The sequence below is a fragment of the Cavia porcellus genome, unplaced genomic scaffold (genome assembly GCF_034190915.1).
Source record: "Cavia porcellus strain 051 isolate PalLab524CR breed Dunkin Hartley unplaced genomic scaffold, mCavPor4.1 scaffold_32, whole genome shotgun sequence".
Lineage (NCBI taxonomy): Eukaryota > Metazoa > Chordata > Mammalia > Rodentia > Caviidae > Cavia > Cavia porcellus.
The window spans coordinates 21,557,330-21,584,420 of record NW_026947515.1 but is presented as its reverse complement, the minus strand read 5'-3'; the positions used below and the strand labels follow the sequence as shown (position 1 = coordinate 21,584,420).

Sequence of the window (27,091 nt, the reverse complement as noted above, 5' to 3'; positions counted from 1 at the left end):
TCAATGCCACACAGTGGACAGTTGACATTAAGGTTGAAAGAGGTTGGTCACCTAGAGCTGGCAATGGGGAGCCAGAGAAGATTCAGAAGAAAAAGCAAAGGTGAGAAGAGTTGTCTCCCCACCTCCTGTTGGGCCTTTGGTCTGCCATATGCTCTCATGACCTCATTCCTGACTCTCTATTCCCCTGTGCTTCTCCTAAACCTACAAATGTAGCCCTAACTTGTTCTCACCTATGATTACCTTCACTCTAAACAGGAGGAAACTGAGGCTCAGAGCATGAAAGTGTCTTGCCCTCGGTCACAGAGTTGGTGAGTGCTGGTATGGATAAGAACCCAGGTCTCTAGAAGCCACGTCCAGGTTCTTCCTCTCAGTCCCCAGTGGCCGAGAAGCCCACAGTGTGAGCCAACCCTCACAAGTTCACCAAATGCTTTCCTGGGTTGTGGTCACCATCCTAGGGGAGGCTGGGTATGTCTAGTGCTTCCACTGGACCAAGGGACTCAGGCAGGCCTGAATGACCCACAGTAAGGGCAAGGCTCAATTTTCCCAGTGCTAAATTTGCCAGCAAGACCAAGATTGAAACTACCTCAGGGGATAGGGCAGGGCACTTCCCCTTCCTGAGGCTCAGCTTCCTCCTCCAGAAAATGGGGGTGATGATGACAGCTTCCCTGGCCTCCCAGTGGATGTACCTGGGAGACTGAAGACGGTGATGGGAGGCCACAGGCACAGGGTCAGAGACAGGCCTGGGCACCAGCAGGACTCTGGAGGCAGCATCATTGCCAGCAGCCCTCCAGGGGACCTGGCTACCCTGGCTCACTGTGGCTCATCCTTAGACTCTGAACCCCCTGCTGCAAAATGAGGAGATGCCAGGACATGCCCAGGTGGCCCCCGAGTCCTGAAACCTGGAGGGTGGGATGGACCACTGACTTCAGGGTCAGGCCACACTGCATGGCCAAGAGAGGAGAACACCCAGCCTCTGGTCCTTGAGGTGAGACCAGGGCAAGAGGCTCTGACCCCACCACTTTGGAAGACAGTTATACCAGACACCAGGGAATGCTCTGGTAGTATTTTTATCTTGAGAACATCCTTTAGAGGGAGGACAGAAAGAGTATAGGATGTCCTTGGCCCCAGGCCCTTGGAAGCAGCAAGGGATAGAGGCCCTGTTGCCCTTTCTTGGGATGGCAGTGCCTCATCCCCAGACTTTGTGGTGACACAGGAGCAGGCAGCACATGGGGGTTCATGGGGTTTTGAGTTCTGCCCCTCCACGCTGTAACCTGGGGCAGGTCTGTGTCCCTCACTGGGCCTTTCTCCTGAAGTTTGTCTTTCCTGAGGGCCTGCCCAATGTCAGACTCGGTGCTGGGTACTAGGGACTTGCAGAGGAGCCAAAAGGTACCTGCCTTCATGGGATGCCCTGCCTAGCGAGGCAGATAGCAAGGAAGCCAGGAACCACAATGCAACCACGTCCCAGCCCTTGGAAACCCAGGGGGAGGTTGGAGGGAGGAGGCCAGAAAAGCTTCAGTGAGCTCAGGGTGGAAAGAGGGAACGAGGACGGCTCAGCCTGGTTTGGACTACAGGGCCAGGGAGGAACCACAACACTCTCAGTTGCCCCAGAATGTCACAAAAGCCCTCGGAGTTCTGCAGACCTGGGAGCAGCCCCCAGCTCTGTTCCTCACCACTAGGCCTGGGGAGGGCTCTCCCTGTCTCTGAATCGCACTGCTCCTGTGTGCAAACCCAAGGCAGGCAGTGGGTGGCCCACAGTACCGCTCCAACCAGGCAGCCTCACGTACTAGAAGATCTGGGACAGGGACAAGTAAAAAGACAGCCAGGGTACACACGGTCACCTACGAACAGAAAACATGAACTGTACGAAGTACCCAGTGGGAGCCAAGAGCCTCCACTGCCCAAAGAGAGAAACTGAGGCTTGAGAAGGCTTAAATGTCATATTAACAAGTTCAGACTTAATCCCAGGAGCTCTGGTTTCTCAAGGACCATAGTAGAGTCTGGAAATATAAGAGCTCTGGGGCATTATGCCCTGAACTCATATTCCATCTCTGTTCCTTCCTCTGCGGTCTTGGGCAACTCACAGAACCTTCTTGCATTTTATTTTTCTCAACCATAAAATAAGACTAGTAACAATACTCATCTCATGAGTCTGAGCTAGCACACAGGAACTTCCTGCCCTGGTTCTTTCTGACGCTCCTGCCTTACTCCAGAGGGAGCTCAGAGCTCACCAGGGCCTTGGCTGGACCTCATCCAGGAAGGGACAAATGAGCAAATGCCCAGGGGAGGGACCTCCGTGGGCAGAGGCAGTACAGTGTGTTTCTCCCACAGCTGTTTGTTCAAACTTCAGCTGAATTTGAGTCTCAAGGCATTTCCTGAGCATCTGGCACGTGCACAGGAGAGTGAGAACTTGAGCTACAGAAACAGGAAGCAGCCAGAGACCAGAACACCCATCAAAGAAGGTGGAGGAATGGCCGACATAAGGATATTTATGGTGCTGCTTATCCAAACCCATCACTCATAAAATGTTAATGGTAGGTATTTGTTATTAAAAGGATTCATATAGTCAACATATAAAGAGTCCTTGTAAATCAACAAGAAAGTAGGGTGCAAGAAGAAGGAGCAGACAGCTGAGGCCAGGCTCCCCAGGAACATCACATGGCCCTTGAGAGCTCAGGGAATCCAGCTGAGTGTGAACTGCCCCTCACCATGGCCTAGGATGGGATGCCTTTCTCTGACTTTCGGGACTCTCTAAGCTCAGAGGTTATCTCCTCCATGCAGCCTCCTCTGCTGCTCCTCCCCAAGTAGTATTTCTTGAGCCCCTGGAAGCAAGTGCCTTTCTTGTGCTCACTGCATCAAAGAATGTTCCGGGTGGGATGGTTCCTGCCACGGATGGAGGAGGAAGCCCTACAGGATCAGGGTTTCAGGCACACACATAGTCTGACCACTCTGCACTGGCAGAAATCTGTGATGGGTGTTTTCTTCACTTGGTTTCTTCTCTGCTCAGTTTGTATGTCTGGCTTTATCTCCAGAACAGACAATTCCTAGGGAGGCCTGGCAGAAGCCAGGGGTTTACCCTGGCCTGGGCAAAGGCTGAGTTTGTCAAGGCAGAGTCCAGGAGGACAGTGGTCTGCAGAGGGTTGTCACCACATCTTAGGGCCACTCCACAGTGGGGATTTGAGCACCGGGCCAGGCCCAAACCAGGAAGGCTGGGCTCTACCTGCTGTCCAGGCACCCTCAGCATCCACCCAGCCAGCCAGTGACACTTACAGGGCCTCTTGGGCAGTAACTTGCCCGAGGAAGGCAGTGGACCTGGACCTGGCCTTGCTCGGAAAAGAGGACAGGATAGAGAAGACACAGATGCAAGATGGAAGCTCAGAAAGGGACAGGGATGATCAAAGACACCCAGCTAGCTGGAATAACTATCCGTATCGTATCGTAGGAAAGGCACTTGAAAAAACTGCTTTCTACTCCTTCACTTGTGATACGCCAGAGCCCCTATCCAGTGCCCTTTCTTCCCCACTCTCACTCAACCTCCTACACATGCTTCAACACCTAATTCCAATTCTCCATCCTTCGTGCTTCCCTGGAAGCTAATAACTCTCCTTCTAAGTCTCCAACTCCAAGTCAGAGCCCCAAGCATGAAGTCTGGATCTGACTGCCTTGGGGGACCCTGACGAGGAACCTGATTCTGAGGGGAAGTGGAGGAGGAGATTGAGAATCAGGAATCCACTCCTATGCCCTCAACTGTGACCTCGATCCCGCAATACCAGAAGACAGGAAGGGCTGCTGCCTGTTCTAGAGCCACTTCCTGCTCTTTGCTGTGAGACTTTCCCTGTCACCATGCACTCTGGCCCCACTGTCAAATGAGTGGTCCCTCGGGTCCTGCTCATCTTGCACAGGTGGTGGCAGTCGCCCACTGCCCCCTCTCACTAACTGCTCACAGCAGGGAGCCCCAACAGGGAGGGGCAGGACTGCCATCCTCAAACTCCACTGTCTCTGGGTGGGAAATGTCAGCTTCCCGCATGGCTAGCAAAGGGTTTCAGGCCAAGCCTGGGGGTAACTGGGGTCAACCGGGACTCTGATCCAGCTGGGACACTCCCAAGGCCTGGCTTGGGCATTTCTCCCACAGTAGTTGGGCGGGTGACCCTGGGTGCAGCTGCCCTGACCCCACCAAGGTTGGAAAACTAATACACAGAACCTAGTTAGTCTCTAGGCCCCAGAAATATTTGTCCAAGGAGACGGGGCAGAGCAGAAGCTATGTAGGACAGGGACAGCCCTAGTGGGTGCCACAGCTGGATTTAAGGATGCAATCAAGGTGTTAAGCAAATATGACAAGAAGACATTGTTAGAGGAGGAAGTGTTTGGTTTTTTGTTTTTGTTTTGTTTTGTTTTTGGTCTTTTTCCTTTTTATCGGTACCAGGGATCGAACTCACAACTGCCTGCTTGCAAGGCAGGCACTTATGCCACTGAGCTAAATCCCCAGCCCCGAGGTGTTTGTTTTTGAGACAAGGTCTCACTGTGTAGTTCAGACTGGCCTTGAACTCACTATGTAGCCCAGGTTGGCCTCACACTCATGTCGATCCTCCTGCCTCAGCCTCCCAAGTGATGGAACTACATGTGTGCACCAGTGCACCCAGCAGGAGGACATTGCTTTGGGTTAAGTTCCTCCTGGGCTCCACAGACTCAGCTAAAAATCAAAATGGAGTCATTCATGCTAAAGTTCCAGGTCACCAAGCTGAAACTGAGGGGTTTTTATCTGACCTTCCAATAAAACAGAAAAATGGGGAGGTCACAGAAAATTTCCCAAACAGGTCACTTTCAATCACTATAATAATGAAGTTTCCTTTGCCTCCATCCTTCACAAAAAAACATAACCCGAAGTAGTCTTATGTCAACTAGTCAGTTATGTTTCTATTGTTTTGTCTTCCTGTCCTTGCCTTGCAAGAAAAAGTCACTTTGAAATGACCAATCCCATTTTGGGGGGAGCATTCTTCTCTTTCTTCAGTATCTTCCTACCTATAAAACCAAACTTCTCTTCTTGGCTCATAGAATACTTATTCTGTTTTATAGAATGAAATACTGCCAAGAATAAAAAGAAACCAAGTAAGATCTTCAAACTGATTGCAATTTTGTCCTTTGATGGACAACATGAACAATAAAAGCACTTGGAAGAAGCTGCTGATAACTTCTGAGAGCCCTGAAGCGTGCAGGAGAGGAACTGCTGACCCCTCTGGGTGCCCAGCTTCTGCTTTAAGTCCAAGGGTTGCCAGGCAGTTTGTGATCTCGAGTGGAGAAGCGGTGCCTGGAATTCTGCAGCCTCTCAGCAAACCGGGGCGTTGTGCAGGTCCCACTGCAAAGCAGAGGCGCCATGGCCCACGGCGGCTCCATGCTAGGCACACCGCGATGCAGGGGACCACGCAGACAGCCAGGCCCACACCGGCTCCCTCCTGCTTGGAGCGCAGCTGGTATTGGAGCCTCCAACAGGTCCCACTGGCCACAGCGTCATCAAGCAACAGATGCCAATCACAAAACGGCGCATTCAGAGATACTGTTTTGATAAGTAGCTCAAAGTGTCTGGATCCTGTGTGGTCCTAGGTGGATTCGGTCATGCACACAGAAATATCCCAAGAAAGTGGATATCAAAAGCAGCCACAGTGTACCTACAAGGGGAAAAGCTGGGCCTCGACATGTAAGAGACCAGGGCCACACCCAAAGAACAGCGGGGCAGCCTGCTCACTCCTGCATTCATTTACCTATTCATTCTTTAGACATATTCTTTTTGAGTATTGGCTCTGTGCACAGTGTGACATGAACAGGTGGAAGGCTGTGCCCCTTGGCGACCTAACAGATAGAGACAGATATCTGAGAAGAAAATATAGGACATGAGAGATGCTGTCTGGACATCAAGATGGTAAAATTCAAGGCCAGCCAGGAGAGAACCAGGGCTTGAAGCAGAAAACAGGCTTCCAGGCAGAGGTAGCAAGTGCAAAGTCCCTGAGGCCAAGACAAGTGAGCAAGGGGAGGAGAGAAAGGGGAGGGCTGAGGAGATGGGGCAGGAGGGCAGCTGAGAGGCCTGGGCAGGGCCAGCACATATCCCTTCCCCATCCCCCAAGGAGCCTCTGCAGGTATGGCCACTTTCCCTTCCCAAGTCAACCCACAGCTGCCAGGGCTTGGAAGCCCTACCTGGGCCAGAGACCCAGGTCCACAGTGTAAAGCTGAGGAAGTTTCCAGAAGGTATGGACAGCAACAGCCTGCAAGGCATTCTTTCATCTAATCGTAGGTGAGGTGCAGTTCTTGTGGCCCCACTACCAGGAGCCTGGGGCACCCCAAAGCTGGAGGGCACCCAGCCAGTTCCCTGGGGCCATTTTGATCCCACAGCCATGGCTCTGACCTTTAACACCTCAAAGGCTTTTCTGACTCCATATCCTGGTCTGTACACATTCTGTGCATCAGAAATGCCCAGCACTGTGACACACACACTTCTATTCCTGCACCTGGGACAGGCCAAGTGCCATGCCCAGGGCCACACAGCTGGGCCACGGCAGAATAGGGACAGGAACCCAAGACTTCCAGAACCATAGGAACAGAGGCCCAGGAACTACTGCCAAACTGCTGCTGGCACAGAGATCAGAGTCAGGCCCAGGCTGGCTGAGCACCACCTCCTACAGGAAGCCTTCCCTGACTACACGGCTTGCTTGTTCTTGGGTGGCAGGCAGCTGATGCCATGAAGACCAGGGTTTGGGAACCCCCAGCGGGTGGGCCTATGGGGTCCTACGGCGGGTAGCACTGTGTGATTGTGGACTGCTGCCCTGATCTCAGCCCAGCCCTAACAGGACAAGGTATGTTCAGGGGAACAGGCGCGTGACCTGCAGACCCCTGCCTAGAGCGGTGAGGGCAGCCACCAACAGCTTTAGGCAAAGCCTGCCCCCCCCCTTGCCCCGTCTGTCAGGAAGGAAGGAGTTTATATTTTGTACTGTGTACACCTCTCAACAACTTTAGGAGATGCCAGCCGGGACTCTCCCTGCTCCAAGCTCAGACAGGGACCCCAATATCCCTGGAGAAATGGGTAGCTGCTGCCTGGGGGCATCTTGGAAAGTCCCCCGGGGCATTGTAAACACTGCCAGGATGTAAAGATGGTGGGCTTTTCCCTCCATTCTCAAGCTGGCACCCAGAAAGGGGCAGACAGATGCTGGCCGGGCCCTGGAACCTCCTGTATCCACTTGACTATCCCTGCCCATCCCTGGGCATGCATTTATGTGGTTAATTCCTACCTGGGTCTCCACATCTTTATAGTGGGCCTAAGCACCGCTGGAGAAACACAGTAGTTATCCACACGAGGTGCCTAGCACAGGTCCCGCACCCAGGCCCTTGCTCTCACCACCTTGATAGCTACACACTTACGCCTGTATGCATAAACATCCCAGGTAAGACACGTTCTTTTAGGCTCTCCCTAGAAACAGGCCTTGGGTAAAGGATTTAAGAGCAGAAAGTTTATCTCAGGAGGTGACCCTGGGAAATACTGGTACAGGACCTGAGACAAAAAGATGGCACCAATGATGGTGGGTTGAACATGAGTCAGGACATGGGAGCCCAGACATCTGCCCCTGAGCACAGACTGTGCAGCAGAGCTCTCCTCCTCAGGGGCCCCAGAAGGACCTCTAGGGTGGCAGGGTGCTGTAGGGTAGCAGGGGTGGAAGTCTATCCAGGGAGGTTTGGCACACTCATTCCCATGGAGCCATGCAGGCAGTTCTGGTGCCAGGGAAGGCACTCAGCAGAGCCTCAGGGCCCAGGACACATGTTCGTGCATGCGGCCGTTCCCCAGCACGTGGGCAGCCCACCGTGTGTGTTGGTGGGTACACAGATGAGAGTTGGGTCTGTCCCCAGCTGGAACTCTCTCTGCTCCACAGACACGGATCTATGCACATGTGAAGAAGCATCTCTACATGTCTGTCCTTGTGCACATGTGTGCACAGCATTTATACACACATATCCATGTCCACACACCTGTGTCCAGGGCTACATGCATATATGTGCACCACAGTCCCTTCCTGATCCAATCCTGGCAATGGCCACAGGGTGGCGAAGATGGTCTGGTCACCTTGGCAACAGGGCAGGAGCAGGTTAGTCTGGGACAGCCTTACTTCAAAAGAAAATAAAAAGCCAACCACTGAACACAAAAAGGCTGGATGAAAAGGGAGGTAGGAAGGGGTGGTGCTTAACCCTCATCTCTGCACACAGCTCCTGACCCCTCCTGGCTAAGCCCTGCCCCAACTGAGGGCAATCGGAGGCAGAGCACAGGCCTCAGGTCTGCGTGAAGCCAGACTGGCTGAGTCCCCAGCACCAGGTCCCTTCAGAGGCCCAGGAAGGCCACTCAGGGACAGTCATCAAGGAGGATACCCATGGTGGGGGGCAACACTGCTGGAGGTGACCAGAGTCATCAAGATCCCAAAATGGGAACCCGGGACAGCAGGCACACGGCAAACCTAGGATCACCGGGCCACACCCACACAAAAGTCACCCTCTTTGGACAATTAACACACTAATTGCACACTCTGCCTGTGGCCAGTACATTAGCTCAGGTCACATGATGATTTATTTGCAAGCTCTTGTCTCCCTGCATCCCTGGGGCCAACTCATCGGCCTCGTTCCCTTTGCTGGGTAGGGAGGGTAGGGAGGGAGGGGAAGGAGGGGAGGGAGGGCCCGGCCCGACCCACAGACGCTTTCCTATCCATGCTCGAAAACATTGCATGCTATTTATATTCCATCAGACAAGAGTGCTCGGGATGAAACCGCGGTGATCTGCTCCCCGCAGGCAGCCATGAGCTGCAACCCCCACTTGGACGTGGCTAGAAAGACGACTCTCGCTCTCAGGCCTGAGAAGCTGAGGTTTCCTGCATCCTTTGGGGGGCTCCTTGCTGGAGAGCTGGTGCAGGAACTCTGATTCCAGTTCCAGGAACTTTACCTGGGCTGCCTCACTGCGTCCTCTGGGGAGGATTCAGCTGCTCTCATTTGATAGATGAGGAAACGAATGGTCAGGAAGGCCAAGTGACTTACCATGGCCACACAGCCTATGAGAGGCCAAGCCTGTGGCTTTCCTGCCACAGCATTTGACCTCTCTAAGTGAATCCCAGAGCAGCCCAACAGGGGAGGCGCCATCATGACTCCTGTTTCACAGATGACAAAACAGAGGCCACGAGCCAGAGACTCGCCCAGAGTGGACACATGACCTTGAAAGGCAACGCACTCCCATCTGGGCCTGGTGACCCCCAAATTATGACTGGGGCCAGAACCTCTCAAACACCTGCCCACAGGGCTCCAGGGGCATCTGAGGCTGTGACAATGGTCCAGAACAGTCAGTCCCCTTACTGCTTGACCCCCTATCCCTGCCGGGGAATCTGCTACAATACCTGCTCCTCCCAGGTGCCACATGGAGGTCCAGCTTGGCCAGTTCAGGGACTCCAGGGCCCAGTTGTCAGGATAGTGACAAGTGTGGAGGCCTCTGAATCAAGCATCAATTTCTGGTTGTCATTCTCAGAAAAGCAGCCAGCCCCTCACCCGGCCAGCACAGGCCCTCCACATCAACCCTGTTCTAGAGGCCTCTGGGGAGACCTTGTCTACTCCTAGGGATCCAAAAACCAATGGCCATTCTTGAGCCCAGTGAGGATAAGTGCTAGAAGGCTGACCTCTGCCTAGGAAGGTCTCCTTAGGCCTCAGTGTCTTCATCTATAAGACCCCTTTGAGGGCTGAGGGTCACTTAAGGACCTGACCCCAGAGCAGAACGTGCATAGAATCATACCCAGCAGTAGCCACCATGATCAGTATACACACGGCAAACCAAGAAGCAGAGAATGTGATAAGCTCTTTAGGGACCGGCTGTGTGATTCCCTGGCTATGCAACCCCAGGGACCCTTTCTAAGCCTCAGTTTCCCTGCTGTTAGCTGGGGATTTCTCATATAATCCTAGGAAAACAAGTGTCCAGGTTTATATAGACCTCAGTTCAGGCCTCAAGCCATCCAGCCCCATTCCAGCTCCCAGCCAGGGGCAGCTAGTACCTTGAGAGATTCCTACCCCCAAACTACCCTGCAGTAAATCACAATACTGTGTGCCAGGCCTTGCAGGGACCCATCTACACCTGAGAAGTCAAGGGACAATAAAACTAGCTTCAGAGACCCAGGGACTGGGGAGGGCCTACTATGCCTGGGCCACACAGCAGGACAGGGAAGGTCACACTGGAAATGGCCCTGGCCACCAACTGGAGAGGCTCCCTCCACCCCTCAGCTGACCCCACCACACAGTGGGCCGGTGTACAGCCTCTGCTGCTCAGTCACAGTGAGGTCCCAGGCAGGCCGTTTCCCTCCTCTGCCTTCCTTTTCCCATCTGTAACATGAAGCAATAAAACGATCCGTGAGACTCTGTGAGCTTAGAGCCACACCTGGCATAGAGAAATACTGGTCATCATTCCAGGGCCAACTGTTCCGGTGCCAGGCATGGGGGACACTGCAGGGAGAAGCTGCCCATCCGGCACTAATATGGGTGTGGCCCATGACTGAGCCACCAGCCTCAAAAGTCCTCTGGCATAACCAGTACCCCAAAAAGGCTGCAGAGAGTTTCTGGAAAGGAAACAAACAGGCTGGGCATTTTCTGATGGTTTAGCTCCTGGCCACACTGAGCTCCCTGTAGCCACTGCCTCCCAGTCTCAGCCCAAGCTGTGCTCCTAGCATGTGTGGGGCCTGGGGCTCTGTGTCACAGCCTGATCACACTGGGTGTTCACTGCCTTTCCCCTCCCTTCCCCTCGCCTCAAGCTGAGACTCTGTCCTCACTCCTCTCTGGAGTCCCGCATCACTCAGCATGGGGCAGGCACAGAGCACGGGCTCCACATCTGTTTGCATTAATAGCAACAGCGCACTGTGAGAGCTTAGCTTTACTGAGCATTTGCTGGGCCTATGGTCCTCAAATATTATATCTGGTTTCTTTCACTTAAACCTCATGAGAGCCTTACAAGTTACATATTATCATTTTACAGGCAAGGAAACTGAGGCATGAGACATGATCTTCAAACATTAAACTCTGGCCCCCTTCTCTGCTCCTCCAATACATCCTCTCTCCTCAGTTCAGTGGATGGTACAGAAGAAGCCACCACCAGTGACCAGTGGTGGCCTGCAGTGGGTGGTACCCTCAGCCCTGGGTGTCAGCCCATTGGCATGCTTGGAGAAGCCATGTTCTGTGGACCACGGGCCCAAATGAGTGGCCTTGGGAAGATGTTCCCAGGCTCAGACCATGGCCAGGCATTTGCCCATGGCTCAGCATGGAGTGGGTGGCAGAGGGCTAACTTCAGTCCCAGGGGGTTGCATTCCGGGCCGTGTAGCCTTGTCTGCTAAATGGGCTGAGAGGACTGAGTGGAACCAGTCAACCTCTGACACAGAATGGTGCTTGGCCAGTAGCTGTGGGATGGTGAGTTGAGGGGCCTCACTGCACAGGGCCTGCCCAGCCCCAGCCCCCAGGGGCAGCACAGGGCCTGTAGAGACAGGGCCACAGATGGCGCTGGGCCTGAGAAAGGCGATGGGGCAGAGAAAGGACCTCAGCAAAGGCAAGGAGCTGTGGAGGATGTGTAGGGTCAGGCTATGTAGGGTGACAGTGTCTCAGCCATGAGTTCAGAGTGGCAATGGCTAGGTGAACAGGGCCAACCTGGGAGCAGCCAGACATGGGGACAGAGTGCTCTGGGGACCTGATGTTGGCCTTCTGAAGGTTAGATCACTCAGTCTTGGATCAGGGGAGTTTCTGGTCTCTTAAACCTCTCTGCACCTCAGTGTCCTCATCCACACTAAGGGGACACAAGTGTCCCACAGCATCTGAGGTCATAGTGTGAAAGTGATGTTTGAACAGCATGAACTTCTAAGCACACAACTTCTGCTCCACGTGCCCCAGCAGGGCCCCCCATCCCGCCGGTGGGAAGGGAACTGGCAGATATAGGGAGGTATAGGGAGGTCCCAGGAGCCTAAGGCACATGTGGCCTTCAGATTCCAGCCAGGGCCTCAGAAAGCAGTAGCTACATGAGAGGGAATGGAAGTCACTAAGGGTCACTGCAGAGCCAGGGGAGAGCCCAGGCTCTGCGGTGACCACCAGGACCCTCATGTGCCTACACTCACACAGAATGTCCACATCCTTCCACACTGGCCTCTTCATACATAGCTATTAGTGTGTAGGTGTCTACCCAGCACACCTCACACCCTGCCTATGAGGTCTGGACACACCAACACTTCCTGTGGCCTCCATGGAGTCCTGGCACACACACACACACACACACACACACACACACAGCCACAGTGGGCCCCCTGTTGCTGCCCCCATCCCCACCAAGATTTCCCATATCCACAGTCCACTATCTGCCATGGAGACAACCCGGCTCTGTCTACACATCTGGCCCTGGGCTCTACTCTCTGAATCCACTTGTGCAGGCTCTATCCCTGAGGATACAGGGTTGGGAGAAGAGGAGGGTCCATGAATCCCACACTCCCATAGCAGCTCCCCAGGCTGAGGAGCAGGTGGCTTGGAGCCCCTCCAAATGCATCCTTTGGGCATAGCTCAGATGGGGGGTGGGCTCCTGCCACTCCTGAGCTCTGACAGGCTGATTAGGGGTTGGGGGATCAGCTGGGCCTGGAGCCCTGTATGGAGCAGCTGCAGCTGGGGTGGAACCCAGAGAGAGAAGCCAATTGGGGGCATCTATGGTCGGTCATCTGCCTGTCTTGGTGTCCCATTACAGCAGCCACCCCTACCCTTCTCTGGAAAGCCCAGGCCTGAAGATCAGACACCACCACGGACACACACACACACACACACATGCACACACACACGCACACACACCTGTGTCCATGACCCACAAGTGAGCACACACTGAGCACTGACTGCAGCCAGTCCTGTCAGGACCCTGGACACACACCACTCAAAGTCACAGGGGCAGTTTATAACTCCTGCTTCCACCTGGGAACGCTGAGGCAGAGGGGAGCTCAGTGGCATGCGCTGGGGGAGTCACTGCAGCCCAGGAACCCTGCAGGCCACACTTCCAGCACTGGGCACCAGTCCTCCTGGGTCAACACAGCTGCAGCCCCAGGAGGGAAACTGCTACTCTTAAGCCTGCTTTTTCAGGTGAAGAACCCAGGTGCCTAAAAGTGCAACCACCAACACCCACAGCCAGAAGCTTCCGGGCCCATCGCAGGCTCAGCCTCCCCACCCAGGGCGCAGTGTGGACCTGCCAGGAGGAAACTATGAGTGTCTCAGGGAGGTTCTTCTTCACCCTGGCCTGGAATGTAAGACCTGGCCCAGACACCTACTGGAGCTCAGAGAGGGAACTGCAGGGCACAGGGCCGAGGGGACACAGAGCACAGGGGAAGAAGTGAGTATGAGAGGCCTGAGCCCCAGAAAGAGGGAGGAGGTGGTGGAGGGCAGGAGCTGGGCACCAGGCGGGCACATATTTGCCACAGTGCTTCTGGTGGGAAGTGGGGATGATGAGCAGGACAAAGATGGAGGTGGCTGTGGAGGACACTGTGGCCCTGTTCTGGACATTTTTTGGAGACATCTAGGGCTAAAGAAAGAGAAATTGAGGGAAGAAAAGAACCTTGCAAGAAGGGGTGTAGACACTGGACCCAAGAAAGGAGGCAAGGCTGGAGGTCAGGACCACACTCATTGGAGCTGGGAGACAGTTTTCAAAGATCCTTAAAAGCAAATCACGGTTTGACACTTGGAATCATACTTCTGGGTACAGCAGGCAACCGCAGACAGGTGTTCATACAATGTTCATACAATGAACCGCAGACAGGTGTTCATACAGGTGTTCATACAATGCCATGCCCAGCAGCACTGGTCCCACAGCCAAAGAAGAAGATAGCCCTGGTGTCTAGCAGTGAATCAATGGACAGAGCTCTGTGATCCAGGCATACATGGGACAGTGCCCACCCCAGAGGAAGGGTCGAGTGTGTGACCACACAGTGGTGAACCCTGAAGCCAGGATGCTCTGTGAAGAAACCAGGGACAGAGGGCCACGTACTATACGATGTTACTCATATGAAATGGCCAGATTAGGCAAATCCACAGATAGAAAGCAGCCTATCAGCTTCAGGTCCAGGAGGAGAAGGAAACAGGAAATGACTGCTCATTAGGGCAGGTTTCCTTCTGGGAAAATAATTTGGTACTAGATAGAGACAGCATTTGCATAGCACTGTGAGTGTCCTCAATGGCCCTGAATTGTTCACTTTTAGTGGTTCAGTTTATATAGGATGTGAATTTCACTTCAAAAAAACAGTGCTGAAAGCTGAGTGTGAAGGGCTACACCTGCAATTCTGGCCCTGTACGTAGGGAGAGCTGGTGTCAAAATAGTAAAACTGTTCTGGGTATATAACTCAATGCAGAGGCTCAATACCCAGTCTGCAATCAATCAATCATCATTCAGTCTAGTTGGAGAGCACACACATGAAGCCAATCACAGCCTGATAGATCAAAGTCCAGCAGCTCCCAGCTGCTCAGCAGAACCACAGCCACCCCACGGACCACACCACAGGCTGGGAGAAAATGTTGACTGCTGTAAGAAATAAATAAACACTACCAGTAGAGCTGCTCCAGGACCCACAGAATAGCTCCCTACCCTATCGCTGTCCACCCTGGCTGGCCCAGCCTATCCACCAGGTCTGTCTCTTCAGACCTTCCCTGGCTCCCTCTCTGACCCCACGTAAATCTCTGCCTGGACAGTCTAGGGTCAGTACCTCTTGGCATGTGATCAACATGGAGCAGGACTCCATTGTGTCCTCTGGAGTGTGTAGGGGCCATGGGGAGCATTTTCTGCCCCAGAGGGTTCTCAATGGTCACTTCCAGAAGGAATAATTCCTGACCATAGACTATAGAAGAATCCAGAGGTGTGAGGTAGCCCATGTACAGCCATGGCCTTGGGAGGAGAGGAGACAGAGCCTGTGACACGCCATTTACAGGAAGAGAGGGGCTAGTGTTGGGCAGAGGGCAACCATGTCAGGAATCAGTGGAAATTTGCTTCTTTGATCTTTTGCAATGAAAGAGAGTCCAGGACCATGGAGAGGAGAGCTGGGCCTCAGAATCTAGAAGGCAGACATGGGCACTGAGGCATAGGCCCAGGAAAGATAGAGCCAATCTGGGACAGGAAAGGAGGAAGAGGGTCTATGAGACTGGCAGATGGGTTACCTCAGCAACACACAGAGACTGTACTTGGGGCTTTACATTCTTTAACTCTTGCTTCCTGAGTCCAGGGAGCCTGGAGAGGCAGGTGGCTGAGAACTTTTCGTCTGGGGTCCTGGAGATCACTCTGAAAGGCTCTCCAAGGACTCCCCTCGCTTTGACACCCCTCCTGAGGACCACAGGTTCCATAGCACCTACCTACAGGGCTGAAGGGGAGGCCACCCTCACTTCTGTTTAGTAAAAAGGCACAGAGCATGTCCCCTACCCTGAGAGCTTTCAAAGGGCCTTGGCATGAGTCTCACAGCTTAGAAGGGTTAAGCGGGGTCTGCCAGCTCCTGGCCTGGTCCACAGCAAGAATGAGGCCACCTGGACCAGCCCATATTGGACATGGAGCTCAAAGAGAGGGAAAGGCCCTGATCATTCAAGCTGGTCATCAGCTCTGTTGGACCAGCCCTTTCTGAGGACCCCAGGTTTTCCACTTGTAAAGTGGATGGAACTCAGGGAACCCTCTGCCTTCTAGAATTCCCAAGTAGTCCTAGCACCTGGCCTGGCACACGTCCAGCACAGTGACAGTTAAAAAGAGGGGAGCTATATCCCCATTTCTCAGAGTAGGGAAGTAAAGTTAAGAAAGGTAACACAGCTAGCCTTTGGTTACATGGCAAATGGAGTGGGAAGCCCCATTTCAGCGCAGGCCACCTGGCTCATAACCAGCACCACCTCTCCAGGCCAGAAATGCCCCCTGAACAGGAGGGCATCTACGGTCATTCAGAGGAAAACCTGGCAAGGCCTCGTGGCATTCTTTGGGGAGCTGAGGCCTCTTCTTGGGGCTTCTGGATCTGGGTGGAAATCTTGCCTAGCCGCCTGCCAGTGGCCTCCTCTCATAAGCTGCACTCCTCGTCCAGCTGGGACATTTTGAGAATTAAATGAGATAATGTTCGGGAAAGCTCTGAGCACAGCTCCTGGCACCAGCAGACCCAGGGTAAACAGTCATTCTCATTATTATATTTGGGTGCCAAGTTTCAGGGAGACGTCATGCCACTTCCTGAGAAACAAAGGCACCCGGTGACACCACCAGGCTCTGTGCTGCACTGGAGCCCCCAAAATATCCTGACAATGGCCAGGTGCCAAAGGAGGGACTGAACATACCCAGGACCAGACCAGGCACCACAAGTCACAGGCATACTCGCTGTCTCCAGGGGCATGTGGCTGGCTGGTGGCCCAGAGAGGGGTCCGAGCAGGAGACTGACAGGAGCAAAATCCAGCCTCTCCTTCTGATGATGGCAAACTTCTGGGGAAAGCCAGATGTCCATGCAGCCCACCTTCAGTCCCCAGGCACAGCAGGGATGCCGGGAGACAGGCTGGGCTGTCCTCTCTGTTCTGTTTGGCATCTGTGAGATGAGGCAGCCACTCCTTGTCCCTGGGGTCAGCTGTGAAGATCCAGCAACATAAGAAAAGACCCCCTTGAAGCAAAGATATCCCCCCCACTCCCTGAGGGCTCAATCTAAGAAGGGGATGAAGGCCTGAAAATACCCTTCTTGTAGGAGCCATCAGCTACCAGAAAGGGATCTACAAGAAGATGCATTAACATGGCAAAATAGTGCCCCCTCTAAACCAAGGGCAGTGCAAATTGTCACTGCAAACACTAGTGGTGTTGGCAACCTGGGTGGCTGGGGGTGGGTGCTACAACATGCACAAATTCTACCGAGATGCCCTGGAACAGCATGACTCTGTGGAAGGCTCTGAAAGTCACAAAGAATAGCCCCTGAAAACTGGTGGGGCCATTTCCAGAAACTTCTATTTGGGTAGCCCAGGCAGGAACACCTAAGGACTCCAAATTACAGCAACACTATGTCAGTATTACAGAGGGCTGGATAGAGACTTTCCAGTGAGTGCACCAGCTCAGCTGAAATGCCAGTTAGACTTTAAACTCATCTTGCTGACAGCTAGAATCATAAAAGGTGTCTCACATCTTCCTTTGTCCCAGGGCTGACCATGAGCTCTGATTGCTCAAAACTTCCTTCTGGATGAAGGACCACTACTATATCTATTCTTTAGCTAAGAAATCAGAAACATAAATCATCCATCCAAGGACACAGAGATAGTAAATAGCACCAAACCCTAATGCTACATGTCTCCAAAGAACACTGTCCCTCAGCAAGTACAATTTTTTTTCTTTTTGTATAGTTTTTTTTTTCCTTGGGATGAGACCCAAGCCCTCTCACGTGCTAAGCAAAGGCTCTACAACTGAGCTACACTCCTAGCCATTCAGTTTTCTTAAAGAAGAAAAGGTCAAAGTACAGAGCAGTGTTTCCAGATGGACCCTGTGATACATTCACCTGGAAGCTGTGACTATGATCTTATTTGGGTAAAGAGCCTTTGTAAGTATAATTAAGATTCTGGAGATAAGATCATGCTGCCCTAACACTAAATGCAATGAGAGTCCTGGGGGAGGGGGACCATGTGAAGTTGGAGGCAGAGACCAGAGAGGGGCATCTCTAAGCCAAGGGATGCCAAGACTGCCAGGAGCCAGGACGGGCATGGAACAGTTCTCCTCAGCACCCACACGGGGCACTAGCCTTGCTCACCCAGACCTCTGGGCTCTGGAACTAGGAGACCAAATTTGAACAAGTTGAGCATTTCCAGTCCCAAACTCGGAAATCCAAAATACTCCCAACTGTAAAACATTTGAAGCACTAATGTGATGAAGCCATAGGTGGAAAATTCCCTCCCACAAAAACTTTATGCACAAAATTCTTAAAGATATTATGTAAATTTACCTTTGGGCTCTGTGTTTAAAGTACACAGGAAACATAAGTGGGTTTAAGTTCAGATGTGAGTCCTGGCCCAGTATATCTCTTTATATATATGCAAATTTTTTAAAATCTGAAAAATTCTGAACTCTGAAACATGCCTGCTCCCATATTTTAGACAACAGATGCCCAGCTGTACTATTTTAAATCCCCAGGCCCCATGGGGGCCTGTCCTGTGACAGCCCAGTGGGCCACGGTGTATGGATTTGTTCAGTTCGTTTTCTCTGGTGTTCCCATGTTACAGGCTAGCACACTGGGCACAGGCTCAGGCCACATCTCCCAGAGCTCCTGATCCCCACCCTCCTCCCTTGTCCTAATCTCTTCCATGGCTACCCTTGCTTGATCTGGAGTGTCCTCAGCAGTTTGCAGCTGGGTCAAAACAGAACCAGAGCCTGGCCACTCAGCCCCGCACTATAGGGCCAAGGCATCTGCTGTGGGTCAGGGCCAGAACCCCTGAGGACTGAGCTTGGGCTGGCCAGGTCCAGGCCTGCACTCATCTTCACACCTAAGGGAAGAAAAGAAGAGGGCAATTGGGTGTCCTCTGACAGACAGCCCCTTGGATGTGCCCAGGCCACCCCAGGGGCTGCAGCAGGGGCTCCTGGGAACACTCACTCTGGTGGCCCTAAGTCTCCCAGTGCCCCAGGAGGGACCTGGCTGCTCTGGCTAGGCAGGTGCTGCTGACAGCTTGAGGCCCAGCATGGAAAGACAATGGCATGGCTGAGCCTCCGGTCGCACAGCAGAGGGGGAGCAGGAAGAGAGGAAGCTGCACTGCCCTGCCCTGCCCGCTATGCCCTGAATGCAGCGCCAAAACACACAGAGGGCAGGAGAGGATGGATGCCCAGACATGGCAGTGGATCTAATGCCCAAATAGGGAAAAATAGGGAATCTGAGGCTTGGAGGAAGGCACCACGATCATTATCATCTCTCCCAGAATCAGGGTATCAGATTCTATCGAAACAGGGGCCTGATAATTGTCAAGCTCCACTGCAGGAATGAAAGGGTGACCAGACAGGCAGTGGGCACTGACATACAGAACCTGCAGAAGAACAGATCTGATCCTTCCTGGCAGGGGCCTGCCCTTACCTAAGGACCACAAAGAAGCCAGTGAGCCTGTCTCTAGAAGGTTAAGGGAAAGATTGTCAGAAACTCAAGGACCCTGCCCAGAAAACTGATGGGCATCAAGCAGGACAGGCTCTGTCCTAAGTGGAAGCCAAAATTACTTCAAGGAGGTGGGAGCTGTCAAGGGGTTGGGGGTTGCAAGGCAATCCCCTCACTGAATGGGCTGGGTTATTGGGGGAGATTGAAACCCAAAGACTGCCAGGCTTACCCCAGAGTCTCTGAACCAGAAGTTGGCATGGAGCCAGGACTCTGGACCATCTAAACTGCCAGAGAAATCCCAGGAAGGAAGGACCAGCAAGGTCTCAACAGTTCGCTGGTGTTGAAATGCTCCAATTCTGCATTTCCAGGTTCTCTGTCTCAAAGCAACTGAGACTTTACAAAGAACCTGTGACGTGTGAACTTCAGTGGTTCTGCACATTCAAAGCCTCCACGTAGGATTCTGTGATCCAGAGACTTAGTGACGCAGCCCTCCATCTACGTCCAAAGGAGACAGGACAAGAGCCCTAAGTCCTTCAGGCACTGGGACACCACACGACCGGGCTCCTGGTGCGGGCGAAAGTGTGGCATGCGTGGAGTGATCCCTCAGGGGGAAAAAAGGCAGGGAGGAAGGAAATAAGGAAGGGAACTATAGATGTCAGCATGCTACAAAAGCTACATACATGTATTAACTTAGATCAGAAAATCTGAGTTCTCTAACAAGCCACGTCAAAAACATAAAGCTTTTTGGGTGGAGGAAGGACAGAGCTTGAGGATGAAAGATGTACTTTTAATCGTTTAATACTTTTTCATGAGTAAAGTATTAAAGAATTAATATTCACCCCAGGAGTATGCAACCATCTTGTAATTAAAAATCGTAATAAACAAGAAATGAGACCAAGGCTACAGTTCCTCCTGTGTCTGTGTATGATCTATCCCCCCCCCACCCACAGGTACCACGGCTGTGCCCCCAGACTCCTGGCTCAGGCGAAGCACACAGACATGCTTGTCGGCGATGGGCTGCTCCGGGTCTGCATCACCGATACTTGACAAGTCAAGACCCTAGGATTCACTGGGAAGGGAAGAGATAGGCCTGAAAGGAAAAAAAATCCCACAGCTGAGACTGAAAGAAGTACGTAAGAGGCGTACAGGTGCCCATGTCCTCTGAGTTTACAAGGTTTCAGCCCTGTCCAGATCCACATCCACAAGGCTGAGGCCTGAGGCCTGGGCCTCTAGGAAGCTCTGCTTTTTTTTTTTTTTTTTTTTTTCTTTTGATACAGGGTCTCACTAAGTATTCCAGGATGACCTGGAAATTTTGATCCTCCTGCCTCAGTTTCCTGAGTACAGGGATTACAGACAGGTGCCCCCATATCTAGCTCGGAAGTCCCAATCCTGAGCACCCCACCTGGCTTGGGCCCCACTCTCTTGTAGTCCCAGGTATCCATCTGCCTCTGCCCTCCATGTGACCCACTCAGTCTCCGTGGCTTGCTGGGCCATGCCAAGCTCCCATCCCTATCCCCCACCCTCGCAGGCCTCAGTGTCTGGCTTTGGCCTGGAACCAGAAGCCCCGAGGCAGAGGGTCGGGCCGGGGGATGGCGAGGCTGCTGCCACCCAGAACGCCAGCTGCTGGCAGTGATTTATTTTTGCTTTAAGTGCCGGAGAATTGCAGGGCTGGAGCCAGCACTTGAGGGGCTCAGGCTGCAGCTGGAGAAAGGAGGGGGTGAGCAAGGGTGAGGGCTCACCTCACTGGGCCCAATGGATCCTCCTTGACCACCCTCGCCCTGTCCTCCCTGCCTGCATCACATACAGCGCAACATCTCCATCTCCATGTGCTCCCTCCTCCTGCCCCCTCAAGCTTCCAGACAGCTGCAAGTAGGTTTCAGAGCTGCCCTCCCTCCCAGCGCTGCTCCCCACGCTGTGCTTCTAAAGAGCTACTGGACCTGGGGCAGGGCTTTGCCCCTCCCTAGTGACAGGGTGGCCACCCCCACAATGGAGGTATCACAGCATACAGACACATACACACCAAAATACCCCTTCGGGTACAAGCAGAGCAGCTGCAAAGGGCTCCTGGTCTCCTGGTACCTGGTCCCTCTTCTGCCTCAGCTGACCTCAGAAAAGGGCTCTATATCTCTCACTTGGCATAGCCAAGCTAAGTGACCCTGGCCCCAACACTGTGTGCTCAGGCTTAGACCAAAGCAGGTCAGCCTGAAAGTACCAGGCTCCTGACAACTAGGGAACTACTAAAAGTGATCACAACAAAATTTTAAAAGTTTAAAAAAATGCATATAAAATGTGGGTGTGCCAGGAGATTAGAAAGAGGAAATGAAATACACTGACATAAAACACAAGTGGCCGGCAGGCTCTGAAAATGCTTAACTGCGCAAAAAAATGAAGATACCCCCACCACACCACCTGCAAAGGCCACTGCCCCCGCACTCTTCCATTAAAGGAAGAAAAATGACTAGAATCTTCCACTTAAAGGGGTCTGCAGAGAGCTGAAGCTCAACTCCCTGGGCCTGAGGTTTGCTCAGCTCTACAATGGACCAGCTTCTAGCACTAGCAGGTTGGAGTGGGGATCTCCAGAGCTGGGATGCAGCCAGGCTCAGAGCCTGTAGTAGGTGAAGGCTGCATAAAAAGCTCAATATAGAGGAGGGACCTGACATAAATTCAGCTCCTTTCCCCAAGGCCAGACAGGTAGCTGGCCAAAGGCTCAGCAGAAAAGTCCGAATCCCAGCTCTGCCCCCGACAAGCCTCACAGTTCTGCAACAATGACATCAGCCTTGTGAAGTTCGATATTCTCATCTGCAGAACCGATAGCAATGTGTGGCTGTGCTCTGAAAAAAACACCACACACAGCCAAAGCAACCCATTCACGCCCCAGACATTTACTGAGCACATACTATACGCTGCCTACTGCTGCAGGCACAGAGGATACAGCTGTGGCAGAACAGGACCAAAACTCTGTAAATACAAAGGCATTTATATTTCAAGGGGAGACTGACAATAAACAAAAAATAAAATACGCTGTGGCAGATAAAGCTGACAGAAAAATTGAGCAGGAGAGCAAAAGTCCTGCAAGGGTGGACACAGCATTTCACAGGAGAGTCAAAGGGGCCTCAGAAAGGAGATGACATCTAGGTACAAGCTGGAAGTGGAGAGGGAGAGACTGTAAGGATCTGGGAAAGAGTAGTCCAGGCAAGAGGTGTATCACGTGCCAAGGTCCAGAGGCAGGAGCAGGCCTGGTCTACAGGAGGTATAACAGGGAGGGCAGGTGGGGAGGCCAGAGAGGACAGAGTGAGACAGGGGAGTGAGGCCAGCTGGAGCTGTGGAGGCCCTGACACAGTGTGTCAAGCAACAACACCCTCGATGGAAGCCTGTTGCTTTCTGAGATTTATTGTTTGCTCCTTGTCTTCTCTCCAAGCCTATCCTTCAAAAAGGCCCAGGCCACAGGTGAGGGATAGATGGGAGACTTTAGCTGCCGAAGGTCTGGAAGGATGGTTAGGGGTCCCAGACAGGTTCCAGGAATTAGTGCTACTCACCAAGAGCAGCACTAATGCCCAGCTGAGACAGAAAGGGCCCCCACCATGGCTGGTGGTGCTGCAGGACTACAGGCTAATGAGGGGGCGGTTTGGGGTCCGTAGAGTCCCCACAGCCTTATGCTACCTCAGCAGCTACCACTCAGCAGCCAAGAAAGATAGCTTGCACTGGTAACATCAGAGGAGGTGGCAGAGGGAGCAGCAGGTCGAGATGGAGGATACACTGGGACAGAGGCCACATTTGAGGCTACTTCCGCTATAGCCAACTGCCTCCCCTTTCTGAGCCTGTTTCTCCTAAGACCAAAGGAAAGCCAAGCTGGGGCAACAGACCTCCATGGCTCCTTCCCAGGGTCCCCTTTGCACACTCAAAGACCCCTTTTGTATGCCTCCCAGAAACACATCACAAGGTTCACATTTTCACTTCCCCCAGCCTAGAGTTTCAGTTCCACTTCACAGACAAGACATTGAGGCCAGTGGTGACTGTCCCATTGGCGCCACCACCTCCCTGGCACTGCTTGTCTGCCCTCAGGTCTCCTCCCACACAGTGACATCCATTGATTCAATGGCCTTTCATTCAGCACTCCTGCAAGCAGGATGCTTCAAAGTGGAGTGCCAGGGTCTCCAACCCCAGCGCTCACACCCACCACAGCTTGTACCAGCACAGCAGACCAAAAGCTACCAGTGAAACTGCATGGATACCCTCCTGAGCACCTACTGCACGCCAGCCTTCACTGGGTTCTAAGGATACAGCTCCTGGGAGCTGGAATGCAGGCAGGTACAGCGAATCCAAACAACCTGGCACAGAAATACCTAGGGCAGAGTGTCTGTGGTCCAAGGGAGGGTGTGATCTGTCCCAGGGAAAGCTCCAGGGCTCTGAGTTGGAAGCACTCAGACTGTGGCCCCTCCACAGCCTCCCCCACCTCCAAGCCCTGTCTACATGATAAAGCTAATGCCTCCCTCTGCTCTGGCAGGCCATTAGGAAATTAAATAAGCTGGCAGAGCACTGGGCCCTCAGCCAGTGCCCAGCTAGGGCTCTGGTCCTGCCCTGGGCCCAGATCCTCTGGAAAACCCACCTACCCCTGCCGAGCACACACACCCCCCCCCCAACTCTGAAGCTTGAAGCCTCAGGCGCCCTGCCCGCGCGGCCCAGTTTTGGGCAGCTCACTTTCATCTGCAGCCTTTCCCTGCTGCTGCCGGCTCCCCAAAGCACAGCCCTTCCCCAAAGCAGCCTCCTTCATGGGCTGAACCCACACCCACCACACCTTCCCTATGGCTGGCCCAGCCTCCACCCCTCCCGCTACTCATCAGCTGCCCTTCCTGGCCTCTCCTTGATGCTAGCCCATGGCAGGTCTCCAGGGGCAAGCCCCAGGGGCAGGGCAGGTGTGTCCATGTGTCACTCCCAGTAAAGCCCTGGCTAAGGTCCAGCCATAGCACCAACTGCACCTGTCAGAGGGATGGGCCAGGCCAGAACCAGGCTAGAAGCAGGGGCTGAGGGTGACCACTGCACAGGCACTGGTAGCTCCTGCCAGGGGTTGAAGGGTGGGGGTAGGTGAGGACCACAGAGGTTGCTGAGAGTGACAACACAGTCACTTCCCCAGCTGTCTGACAGGGCCTCCAGGGCTACTTTTGATGTTGCCAACCCAAGGCCCAGGACAATGACAGAATGGCTAGCTGGAGGAAACTGCCCACAGTCTGCACTGGTCCCAGCATAGTCCGAGGGTCCGAGTTTCCACACTGCAGAAACACGCGACAGTACTGTCACCAGTACTGCTACTATTATTGCTGTCATCGTTATTATTTCATTGCATAGCCACCCAGCATCCTTGTTCTCTTTGCTGCAGACCTGGGGGAAAGGATAGAGTAACCCTGCACAGCAAAGCCGGCAGGGTGGCCCCCTAGCCGAGGGGAGCTAGGGGAAGCTTCCATTTCAGCCCCGTTGCCGGCCATGTGACCTTGGGTAATACCTCATACAGGCACAACTTCCTCCTCCAACAGTTCAGCTCCTAACTCCCCTCCTCTGTGCACACGCCTGCTGCTGTGGTAACTGTCAGCATTTACAGAGTACCTACTGTATGTGCCCAGCAGTACTTCAGAGCAGGGGAGGGCCAGTCCTGCTGTCCAGGACACTGAAGCCTCCCTCTTTGTCCCAAGTGTGCTCAGGTGCCTACTGCTTCAGACCTGATCTATCTCAGACTTGAGCCTACTGGTTGGAGGGGTTCACCAGGAAACTGAGGGACACACTTTGCTGGAAATCTCTTTGGGGGCCCCTGGGAAACATTGGGGTGAGGGGGGCTCTTTTCAGAACACAGGCAAGAAGTCTTCTCAGAAGGACTCCTCAGAGCCTCTGGCACTCAGCTGTACCTCTCCTCTCTGGCCCTCTCCTGCCACATGGCGGCAGTCCAGGGTGGAGTTTGAGAGGAGGGGCCTTGGTCTCAAAGCTTAATAGCAGGTGAGGCTGGGGTTCAGTCCAGGTAGGGCAGCAGCCAGGAGATGGCCTCCATGGTACCTCTTCAAGGAGGGGCGGAAGGGTAGGCCAGAGGCTAACGCCTTCTGGGTTGGCACCTTCAAGGAGGCGGCTGCCGATTTCAGCGGCGTGTGGGCGCCTCGGCACTCCCAGGAGACAGAGCCTGGGAACCGGGTTCTGGGACGCAGATGCAGGGGGCAGGAGGTCCCAGCGTTTTGATGCAGGGCTCAGACCTAAGCACGGAGGAATGAAGAAGAAACTAGAAATGGCCACAGGCATAGCATAACTGCAGGATGGGTACACCCCCTGGGAAATGGGGAGGGGTAGCCCTGCTCCCTGTGCACCCACCTCCCAGAACCAGAGACCACAACAAACAACACTGTCAGATGACTCCCATTCCAAACATTGCATGTCTTAAAGACATGCACATGACACGTGAACAAGACAGACAAGCATGAGCCTCCACTCCCATCTGAAGCACCCCCCTCCCAAGAGTCCCCACTACACACACACAGCGGCCACTTCCAAAAGCCCTGATCGCCTTCCAGCTCCCACTTCAGGACCTCAAAGCAGGCTTGTGAGCACCTGAGGGTCCACAAGCCCTGAGCCTCTGAGGGCTTCGCAAGGCCGACTTTTAAAAAGCAAAAGGAAGCCGCTGGACTTGTCAGCTGGCTCCCTGGCCGAGAACCATTTCCAGAATATTTTCACTCCACTAGAACACAGGAGGTGGAGATGAGAGACGACCCCAAACACCCGCAGGTTTCTGACCGAGGTCTTCTTCGGACCGTGTCCTAAAGCCCTAGGTACCCACAGCTTTATCGAGGGGTCTCAGAGAAGGTCACGCCTAGGACCGATGCCCCGCGCAAAGTGGCTGTCGCTGGCTCCCTCCCGAGCCCCCTCATGCAAATCGCGCAGAGGGGGATCTAGGGCTTCTCAAAGTTTCCCGAAGCACCCCTCCCTTCCGACGAAGGTTAGCCTGGAGCAAAGTTCCCTGGTGGTGGCAGCCGGAGACATGGCAGCGGAAGAAAAGCTCGCAGTCAGCATTTCCTGGGATGGTTCACCAAAGGGGGAAAAACACGAGCAAGAAAAAGCCCTCCTGCCCCACCTTCTGTGTTGCTTGCACCACTTGGTGCACTCTAGGGGCCAGGGCGATCGCCTGAAGGTAGCTGGGGCCCGGCCCCGGGGTCCGTGCGCCGGCAGCCGCGCTCTTACCTTGGTCAGTGGCAGGGGCGCGGCGCGCTCCGCGTCCTCCGAGCTCCGGGCGGCGGATTCTGGCCCCAGCAGCCGCTGCACTGACTGCATCGCCGCCGCCGCCGCCGCCGCCACCGCCTCAGGACAGCCCTCGGGGGCGCTCCATGCTCTAGGGGCGCGTCGGCCCGGGCTCCGATAGCCCCGGTCCAGCCACGGGTCGGGGGTGCGCCTGGACGGCGCCCTCGGCCGCGGGGCGCTAGCTCCGGCTGGTGCGGCTGGCGCGGGTCCCTCAGTCCCGCTGTGAGTGCAGCCTGCTCAACCCCTCCCCCGCCGGCTGTTATCTGATCCCGGCCAGGGCCCAGAGCACACCCCCACGCCCGGTCCGGGGCACCTCCCCGAGGGTTTCGGCCTCGCCTGGCCCCTTCCTCCGGCTACCGTTCCCAGGGAGGCGGTGCGGCGGCGGTGTGGCCGGGGGAGAAGACAGAGAGCGAGGAATGGAGGGCGAGGAGGCGGCGGGAGGCAGAAGCTCGGCGCGCACCCAGCTCCGCGCCCCGCTGCCACCGTCGCCCGGCTCTGCAACTCCTCTAACTCTCCGCCGCCGAGAGCATGCCCGCCCCGCGGCCGCCGCTGCCCCAGCCCACCGCAGCCCCGACCTGGCCCGGAGCCCCCTTCTAGCCCCGGGCCACCTCCCCGCCACACACAGTGCCAGCCACTTGCGCACTGGGGCGCGCGCGCGCGCGTGCACACACACACACACACACACACACACACACACACATTCACACACGCACAGGCACATC

General features: G+C 54.1%; 1 protein-coding gene across 1 annotated transcript in view; it reads right to left on the bottom strand.

The window, feature by feature from the left end:
* The window catches only part of Kcnj12 (potassium inwardly rectifying channel subfamily J member 12), a 39,021-nt gene extending 12,473 nt beyond the window's left edge, over nucleotides 1-26,548 (bottom strand). The window contains 1 exon segment of the mRNA NM_001173037.1: nucleotides 26,313-26,548. The gene's annotated coding sequence lies outside the window, so the exon portion shown is untranslated.
* Between the last annotated feature and the right edge of the window lie 543 nt (nucleotides 26,549-27,091).